Source organism: Paramisgurnus dabryanus, chromosome 11 (assembly GCF_030506205.2).
Source record: "Paramisgurnus dabryanus chromosome 11, PD_genome_1.1, whole genome shotgun sequence".
In the NCBI taxonomy this organism is placed as follows: Eukaryota; Metazoa; Chordata; class Actinopteri; order Cypriniformes; family Cobitidae; genus Paramisgurnus; species Paramisgurnus dabryanus.
In genome coordinates, this window is record NC_133347.1 from 16,114,200 (window position 1) to 16,125,341 (window position 11,142).

Below are 11,142 nucleotides of genomic sequence, written 5' to 3' on the forward strand. Positions count from 1 at the left end.
TTTTGTGTTAATTTGCTAATTTTTTGCTAAAGTTCCAACCAAAATATCATACTGGATACTAAATCAGCAACTGACTGAAAGAACATGCTCTCTGATGCAAGAACAAGGAAAGACGGATATGAAAAATCAACATGACTAACCACTTCTTCTGCTTAGTAGCTTCTGTTATTATATATATATATATATATATATATATATATATATATATATATATATATATATAAATAATATATAAACAAAATTTATTAATTAAAGTTTCATATTTAAAGGATAAATACTGTATCAAGTTCTTCATGCATTCATTTTATTTCATATTTTATTTTCATTTTTTAATATTAATTTATATATATTTTTTAATTTCTGCAAGTTTCAGTTTGACAAAATATGTTTTGTCAAATAGTTAGACAAACATAGGTGGATCTCTTTTATCTCTGCTCATGTGCCATATCATCACATTTGTGACCCGGTTGGTGAAATCCAGGCTAAAGTCTCATAATCTAATTATGAGAAAGGAACATCAAAGTTTGATTTCAATCACTGATTTTACTTTAATTTCCATCTTTCACATGCTTTCATTATTCAGTATTAAAGATATTAAGGTAATATTTTTACAGAATGTTCTTTAAAATATGCAGGGTGATTTTGTGTACAATAAATGACAGAAAATTGCTATAGATGGTTTTTCACAGGCAGCGTCACATTTGTCTAAAAAAAGTTTTATAATATAATAGCACACACCCACATCAGCACCACAATTAAAAGTTTAGACATTGCATAAACTGCATGAAAAAAACTGCATAAAATAGTGCACTTCATCCATGTTACCTTTATCTCCAAATAACCAAAACATTTACATAAACTCACCAAGAAAGCACATTTATTGTGATAGCAAACAATGATAAGTATCAAGTTAAAGTGTCATAGCCAAACGTGGCAACAAAACCAACAAAAGGCATAGTGTGACAGTCTAACTAAAGACAGGTAAAGTGTTTATTTAGGTTTTGTTAAAGCTATAATATTTTGAAAAGGAATGTTTAATTTAGGTAAACATAAAATAGTCAGTGTTAGTACAATGGTCCCACCAATGCAAGTTTATAGGTGTAGTCTGTCATTTTTATGGGTGAAAGAATGCTCCTTTATAAACCAGAAACTGCTGCATCTAATTTTCTAAGCTACAGTATTCCAGTTAAGTAAATAAAGTATTTCTGGATACACGTAGGAAGTCAAATAGCAATTGACCGGTGCAGTAAAAAAGTTAAATAAACCTGAAGTTTTATTTTTCCTCTACCACAGCACAGACATACTCAAGTATTGATTTTCTCCCTCTAGATTTGTAGAATGACCTGGATCTGTTTGAGTAGATCTGAGGTTGGGACCTACACCCCACAACACAAGCAAACTTTCCATCGGGCATGTTTGTTCATGCTGAAGTCCAACTGAAAACATTCCCTGCAGCTCCCACTATGGGAAAAATTGCCTGCATCTACTTCATTTCTCTGACCATCATGATCAACAGAAGACAACTTTACTCTACACAAACCAAATATTTACATAAGCTGCTAAGATCAGGGTGGAGCAATATTTTACAGGATAGTATGATCAAAACTGAACTACTACTGCCTCCAAAAGTTTTCCTTATTCATTAAGCCAAGAGGAGAGGGGTCTCACCCATAAAAACGTTATCTTTCCCCTTAAACTTTAAATAATGACCATGTGGGCATAGTCTCTGTCTGTCATTCCATTTGATATGGTTACATTTGTATTTGTACTAATATCTCCGCTTCTGTAAATCTTATCTGTGAGCCTTTCAAATTCATTTGTTCAGAGATCATTTAAAAGGTCTCCTTCTCATGTGGTTCACTTGAGATTTCGTCGGCTTCCAGACGTTCTGATAGCACTATATGATCCAGATAAGTGCTCTTACTTCATTTCTGAAAAGACTGTTTGATAAGGGGTCAAGGGTGAAAAGGTTCCTGCTCTATTGGTCAGGTCAAACCACACAGTGAAAGGAACTAGACTGATAAAACTCATACCCATAAATCATAAGAACTCAAGCATTAACAAGCAACACACATACAGCCAACAACAGCAGGATAACTCTCACCACGACGATGGCCAAAGACATTCTAGACATTTCAGTACAGCGCAATCCCTCTACCACCTCTTTCTGTCTCTCTGACATGTCAGCCGTGACTCCATATACTGTATGGAGAGGCTGTGCTCTTTTTTTCTGTTACTAAGGGGAGGCATGCAAAGTGAGAAGCATGTGACCACAGTGTCCTGCTCTAGATAGTACAGAATGCATTATCACACATAAACATGCATGCACGCATTTCAGTGCCTAATTCACTTGCGCACACTCTTTCCACTTATTTATGTTGTGTGTTTACTTTGGCTTCTGATGATTCTCAACAGGACATCCAAGCACTTCCACTGTGATCACATGTCATCACTTCATGCATATTTATATCCTAAAAGTCTCTAGCTAATTTCACAGATCTTTTACCTTACATGGTGAATTGTATTGCATAATGACAATTTTCCAAGAAAATTAATACTTTTCTTGATTCTCAGAGTTACACAACAGAAGTACTTCTCCTAATCTGCGTTTCTGCATTGTTTTACAAATAAAATGCTTAAAATTTTAAAAATATAATTGTAATTCTCTGTAATATCTCTGTCTGTCTGTTTGTCAGTCTAAATATCAAAATATAAGAATATGAATATATGCAAATTATCTATCTTATCTAGCCGACAGAAAAATTAAGAGAGCTCTCTCTTTAACAACTCATCTCTAATCAAGATAAATAATAGTTGAAATGACTTGTAAATCTAAGTTGATTTAACAAAAAAATTTAAGGTCGCAAAGTATTTTTAGTTTTGCCTTTTATTTTAACCATTTCAGTCCAGCGTCTGTTGAATTCCAACAAAAACAAACCTCAGAGTGAGATAAAGTCACGTAACAACAGTATAAGATGGAGAGCATGCCAAGACACATAAACGGTTATTCTATCAAATATTGATTTTTTCATTATTCCTAAATTACATGTAAAAACATTAGTATTGTGTTGTTACAAAATATAAACTTGTTTTCTTTACATTATTCAAGATCTGAAAAATTGCAACTTTTTGTTAGTTTGTCTGTTTGCAGTTTTTAGCAAAAAATTGCAAACAAAAACATTATTTTTATTTGGAATTTGGCAGAAATTATGTCAGTAGTTGACAGAATAATTTATTATATATAATAATAATTTTATATATAAAATAATGATATAATTTGTTAAAGCATAAATAAACCAAAACAAAAATACTGTGTACAATATGCAGTAGAAAAATTAGCTCTAACTCAAAATAGAAAAGTCTTATTGATCCTACAAAATTTTCTGCAACAAATTAGTTTTTAATTGGTACATAAATATTTTAAAATTAGTACATAAATAATCACTGTTTTAAGCTGTCTCCTTACCTTTACCCCATGCACAACGGTAAGTTTATTACAATGATTATTAATTTGAGCTATTGGGTGGGATTTTGTTGGATGTGTCGGTTTGACGTCACTTAACCTCAATGCACATAAAGATAAGTAGTAAAGTTACCTGTAATTTTATGTTTCAAACAGAGATGGCGATAGAGAGCTAAAGACAATTGGATGGATTGCAACTATAAAATAAATGTATCTTGTTTCAAGTACATATAATAATACCACACATGACAAATATAATAAGTGTACCTAAGTGCAGCACTCCACTGCATGACAGCATACAAATAGTGCAAAAAATTAAAATAAAACAAAGTATACAGTGCAACATTAAAAGTAAAATAGTAAGTAATAAATAAAATAAAAGAATGAGAACAAAAAGGTAAAAACAGAAGTTAAATAACAGAATAAAGCAGTCATATACATCAAGTATGTACATATAATGAAGGCATTAAGTCAAGTGAGATTTTCTCTCATAACATACTGCAGTCCTCAGATTTTTGGTAGAAGATTGTGCGAATCTCTACGTACTTTGTGCATTCTGTTAGAAAGTGCTCTGTCTAGATGGTTTTGGTCACAGTGCAGACACAACCTTTCCTCCTGTGGCAGCCATGTTTTTCTGTGTCTGCCCGTCTCTATAGTGAGCTTTAGTCCACTGAGTCTGTATCATGTCAAGATGGATATCAGTTTTTTATGTCACCAGGTACAGAGAATTGATATTCTGTAATCTCTCTTCAGGGTCAAATAACATTGCATTTTACTTTGTTGTTGTGTTTGAGTAATGTAATTTTGCTCGATTTGTGTTATAATTTGGTTAACTCTAATAAGCTTATCACTATTGTTTAGTATCAGTAGATATTAGTGAAACATGCTCTGAATCAGTTCAGATAAAGCAGTGTTTCCCAACCTTTATTACTTCAAGGCCCTCTAGTTGCCCACACCCAATATGAAGGCCCCCCCACTCACTCAATTTTTTAAACATAAAATTAAATAGAACTTGGAATGACTAGACAGTTGTATATTTGCTACTAAAATGGACAAACAAAAATAAGAAAAATTATTGTTTTAGCTTATTTTAATGCTTGTTTTTAATAATTTTAAGTCATCTTGAGGCCCCCTTGTAAATCTGCTGAGACCCCCCCTGTGGGCCCCGACCCCCTGGTTGGAAAACAGTCTGAGATAGGGGATTTGTTTCTATACTCAGCTCTTTGTCTTTCAGGGCTTTTTAATAAAATGAGTTTTAGATGTTTCCAGAATTGATTGCCCGTTTTTGTACTTTTATTATTAGTGGATATTTTCCTAATTCAGCTCTGCATGCATACATTGTTGTGTGTCGGTACAATTGAAGGATGTTTTTACAAAGTTCTATATGCAGGATCTCAATTGGATGTTTTTCCCATTTGATGAAATCTGGATTTGTTAATGGACCCCACACCTCACTCCCATAGAGGGCAATCAGTTCAATCACTCTTTTTTAATATTTTATGTCAAATTCTACAAGGGATCTCTATTGGACATTGATGCTTTATGGCATAAAAGGCCCTATACATGCTTTATTTATCAGTTCATTCACTGCAGGGTTAAAGTTTCCTGTAGATGTGATTTTTAAGCCCAGGAAATTCTCTCTCGCTCTCTCTCTCTCTTTCATGTGTGCATGTTTGTTGTAACTGCATTACTAATCTCTTTCATGTGTTGTATAGGTGTGTATGTTTGTTATAACTGTCCTATGTATAGATTATTTTTACAGCACGGTGGAGATGTTTCATCTCCACATGCCCTCTTTCACCCTACAGCATTCCCCGCCCATCAGGAGGTGAGGTCTCCACCCACCTCTGCTGTGATTGGTGTAAAAAGGATGGGCGTGTGGCCATCTGGATATGATCTAAGAACAACGATTTAAAGGGGGAGTGGTGGGGTGTGATCCTTATTCAGAAGGCAAAGTTAAGAAATTAGATATCTATGTTCCTGACTTTGACCTTTTACAATGCTTTCTGAGAGTTTTAAGTATTTGTGGAGTTGTCTTTAACATGGGGAGATGACAAGGGTCTTAAAAAGTGACTTACAGTGCATTATAAGGTCGCTTTGGATAAAAACATCTGCCAAAAGCATAAATGTAAATATATGAGTGTATCAATTTGTATGTTTGCATGCAAAAGTGTTAATGTTCGACTTCATGCCCTAGGTCAGAGAAAGTTCAAACCAGACCCAACAGGCGAGAGTCACTTTTAGTGTATGTGTGTGTGTGGAGTGTTCTGTATTCCGGTTGGCACATTGCAGTGAGACATGCTAATTTGCTAATTATAGCAACGGTTCTGTCCAGCATGATGACAACCACAGCCAACCTGAGCACATGAGCTAGGGATCATCATTATGCTGTATGTCTTATACCACTTTTCAGCAAAATGGTGCCAGTGCTGACTAGTGCTCAGCTGGGAGAACTAGCTCTGGTTTTATTTTACAGCTGAATGATGATGTAATAACACTAGAGAACATATCTGAACAGTTTTAAGCCAGAGTTGTGAAAGGATTAAACTGCCTCCATGCTAACCAGGTTCAAGACCAGCTGGTTTTAATTGACACTGAAGACATCAGTCAGATAATTAGGCCATTAAGCACTTCATTTCATGTTTTATGAATATATCTACCTTTGTGTCAACTATATGGCTTCATGAATTGGATTTAAAGTGAACTCTTCAAATGGGATTCACTTGCTATCACAGTATCATCATGTCAAGTGGATGACTGGATACCCAGAGAGGCAAACATGTGATAGTGGTGAAAAGGTTGCTGTGAATCCAAGTTTCCAAAGCATTGATAAAGATGCAGTATGGTGCCAAGTGGATTTGAACCATACACAAAAAAACCCCACAAGGCATGCAACGCTCTCGTTTATTTTACAATGTCGACATCTAGTGGAGATCGGGAGTTACGCAGGCAGGAATACCACTGCAAAAAATACTTTAGTATATGTACTACTAGTAATTTAAACTGTAGTAAGAGTTACTATAGTGTTTTTGAACCTTGCCACAGTAAATATTAAAGTATACTACAGTATTTTATACAGCGTATCAATGGTAAATACTACAGAATACATTGAGTGTAGCACTTAATATATAATAATATACAACAATTTACGTTAGCTCTATGGTAAATACAACCTAAAGTAAACTACACCATTTGTTTCATGTGGGTGCGAGTTAATGTTCAGATATAAAAATACTAAAATAGTAAATATTATATTACACCATTGAAAATGCACTTAAACACAGCACATATTAATGCAGAGTAAATAAAGGCTATAAAACCGCAGCAGACATAAAATAATTTACATTCGTGGAAGGATCTTTGGAGCAGCAATATCAGTTTTGTTTGTGATTCAGCCAACACGTTTACTTGCTTTTCAGACATTTAAATAAACTATAATCATGTGGTTTTCTCTCAGCAGGAGAAGGATTACACCAAGTAAACAGACTTAATGCATTTTATGCATTTTTCCCTCCAGATAAAATATTGAAACATGAACTGTCTGTAGCTGCTGTTTCTGTCTGTCTGACTGATTCAGACTCATTAGTCAGCGTCAGGTGTTCACTGCAGGTGCAGCAAACAACAAACATCATGATTCATATTTCTACTAAACAACACTGACACACAAACACTCCCTCTCTCTCCGTTTGCTATATCAGGCATTGGGAGGTTTCATTTTCATGCTGTGAATTTGTTTGCTAAAACTGTAATAGGTCTGAAAACTCCATCACATTATTTTAAATATGTATATTGAAACCTATTGTAAAACGTATTAAAATAAAATATTATTGGGGGGGGTTAAAATGTCAGCTGTGATAATATTTACATTAATGGTTGCATAAATATGGAAACTATAGAAACAATACCCCTGGGGTTATCAAGATAATTTCGTTATTTTCATTTTTCAAGTGTCTCCAAGATATGAACATTGCTGAACACGCGCCCCCTCTAGTGGGTAAAGTTAGTTATGCAGACTGGACTGGTAGGACTAAAAAATCAGCCAGTCAATCATACTCTATGATCCCATCTAGAGTCGGTTGGAGTGCTGGGACAGTAACACCCTAGGCAGAGGAACATCCCGGACAGGTAATAAAGGAACATCTTTTCAGTTCAGCCCCTTTAAGGCAGGATAAGGCAGACCTTTTTGTTTTGAGCACATGGTATAAGAAAAGTAATATCATAAGGTCACAAAAAGAGGACAAAAACCACAAATAATTAATTTTTATCATTTCCAGTAAAGTCTTCTTTAGCCAGGACTCACTGACTTTGTCTTCAATCTGATCAGGATATCAGGTGAGTTTCACATAAATACATACAACATTCTTTGTAATTATTTATTAAATTGACAATAATTAACATAAAAGTAAAACAAAAAAATTATAATTATTTAATTATAAGTTTTAGTGTATTTTTTTATTTTGGATACTCTCATTTACGTTTTGTCTATACTCACAAAAAATATGTTGCGTTCCAGACAAAGGTTGAAACATCCCAGTTTAAATGTCCAACATATGACCTCACTCAGTGTGTTACAATCAATCACTCATTACATACTCATACATATTATGTGCTGTAAAAACTTTTTTGTAAAGTTTACATAAAATTGAAAATTGTCAGCATCTTGCTCATGTCAGGGTTGATCGATCTGCCCCAAGTTCTGAGGTCGGATATTTCACTTTGTTTGCTGTTTGAGATGTTTACTTAAGAGTTTGAGGTGGGGAATATCCGAAATCTTAGTTGTCTGGAACGCAGCATTAGTTCTATTAGGACATTTTTACAAAAATTACTGACATGCATCTTAAAGGGACAGTAAGTTGGATTTATCCCCATCTAGTGGGGAAATTGTATTTTGCATTCAAATGAATATTGCTCTCTAGCGCCTTGCTTTTCCAAATGTATGTTGCAACTACGGTAGCCGTTATGTACTCACTGATCTCCTTGTCCGTTTCAGCTGGTTCCCATGTTCTGAATGAAAACGTGTTCTAGAAACGCGTTGGTAGCTAGTGCTTTTTGTCCCTCACTGCTATTATAGTTTATCAATACGGCGGAACGACATGGAAGCCTTCTTGGACTTACCCGTCAAATGTAAGTAAAGAGAAGAAATTCTAAGCTTACAAAGAAAAGTCAGATCAACGGCAGATGTCATTTGACACCAATGAGGACATATTTATGAATAAAGACATTGGTTTTGATTAATAAAAAACTTAAAATCCTACTTACATTCCCTTGAAGACAAAACAATAGCACTGATATATTTTAAGATGTCAGTGCAAGCTGTTTTCAGTCAGGACATTATTTTAGTCTTTTTTTGTCCAGCACTTAAGCCCTGTCCAAGAAACCACCCCTTAGGGTCATATACATTGCTAAAAAGAACATTATTTGATGTATATTGGAATATCAGCTCCCAAAGCACAGCGTCTCAATGACATGGCGAAAACAATACTACTACAGCAAGAATACAGCTTTTTTTTAACGTATACATTTGGGTGGTGTTGTGCAAATCTTCCCACACAGTGATGCAGATATGTGGGGGCGTGTTTCAATGAGGCGTTTTAGTGAGGACCATTCAATTTTAGAAATAATATCTCTTTGGTTTTGAGACTTTAATCTTTATGACTTTACACATCTTCTATATGCACCAATTTTACCACTTTTAAACAAAGACAAAGGAAAAGATGAAATCACATGACCCATTTAAAGTTTCCTTAAATGTTCTTAACAGTCAGGATGTAAGGTTCCATAAAAAAACTTTAACATCTACAGACTACAAAAAAAGTTCAAAAGAAATTATGCTATTTATGTAACAAAAATTTGGTCTTCTATGGCATCACTATAAACATTTAACCCATAAGTTGAACCCATTTCACCTTTATTTTAAGACTGCAGTCTCATTGAATCGATTATTCTGCTCTAATAATATTAGCAGGAAGCAAAATCCCTTTGTGTGCAGATTTTTCAATGTATTATTTGTTTTACAACAGCATAATCGCACAACAAAAAAAGACTACAAGATCAAGTTTGCTGATAAGAGTCAAATGAGGTTAAAATTTTGGCTATAGACCTGCTGCAGGATTAGATTATAATAGATTAGACGAGATTATAAGGATTAGAAAAGAGAAAGTATTTTCAGATAGATGCAAAGTCCTGAAAAGCATTAATTCACCATCATATTATGTCTTTCAGATTATAAAATCAATAAGGATTTAGCATTGCAATGCACTGATCATTTATGGCCAATCTTGCCTCTTAACATAAATCTAGTTTTGTGGCAATTTTGCTTGGCATATAAAATATTTTTCCTTATTGCACAAATAATCATGTATTCACTATTTCTTTTTTCACCCTTCATCTTTTATCTCTTTACCCTGTCTTCTCATTCACTGCATAACATACAGTTTCAGATGGGGGCAAATATGGATGACAGATGCCCCATAATAACAGATAATGTATGTCACACATCAAATTAAGTTTTCTTAATATACATCACTGTATGCCAGGCCAGGTTATATTATGAAAATGGGCCACACATGGTATAAAAATCATCTATAGGCCTATAGGGCGAGGTGAGGTATGAATATGTTTGTGTTTATAATATACAATTTTTTTACTATTCTAATAACATCACTTAACATTTTCTGCACCATTAAAAGTTGTATTGTATTTATTTGAGTTTTACTTTAACAAACTAAACCATTAAATGGTTTCAAATAGTATATCGTAGTATATCATAAACTGTCAGTCAGTAAACCTACGACAAAGAGATAAAATGTGTGTGTGTGTATTTTGAGACAGAGTGCTCTTTTCCTCAACAATGTTCCTGACAGACTCTGAGTCCATCCTGATGAGGAGATTAAAGGTCCCAAATTCAATAAATGCAACACACACATGTATATACACACCCTCACAAACACACTCCTCACTGTCACACAGATACGCTCACTGACACGTAATTAAGATAAGTGGACAGGGGCATTATTGCAGACCCATAGAGACAGACAGGTGAGAGTAGGAAATTAACCCCGTGTGTGTCTGTGTGTGGAACAGAGAGAAAAAGGGGCGATCACTGGACTTAAAAGAGACAGGTAAATTGACCTTTGAAAGAGCGAGAGTATGTGTGTAATTGAATTAAAAAAAATAAAAACATGCAAGAGGGTTTCTGTCTGACATTGATAAAATAGCTCCTCGTGACTCAAAAACATATTTCAGAGCTAATGAATAATAATGAATGACATTTTATTTAAGAGGAACTCTCAGCAGGGATGTTCTGCTCAACTGCCCAGTGTCTACATTAATCTCCATAATTCACCATTGTAATCTGATTAAGGCTGCGCATGTGTGGCAGGGGAAAACTTACATTATTGCTACTGAACTTGCAGTGTTACAACAAGAGCAATGCATCAATAAACTACGAACAATTAGACATGCCGTGAAGGTTATCGTGTCTGGTAAAGAAAGCGCTATACACTGCAAAAATCATTTTCTTAATCTTCTTCTTAATCTTGTTTATTCCTAGACAGAAATATATTTACTCAAAACAGCCAAATTGTGTAAGATAAGATTCGTTTGCGGTGAATATATCATGATAAAATTTTTTTCAACACAGATCCCAATTGCATCCCGATGCCCATTTCTTCACATCG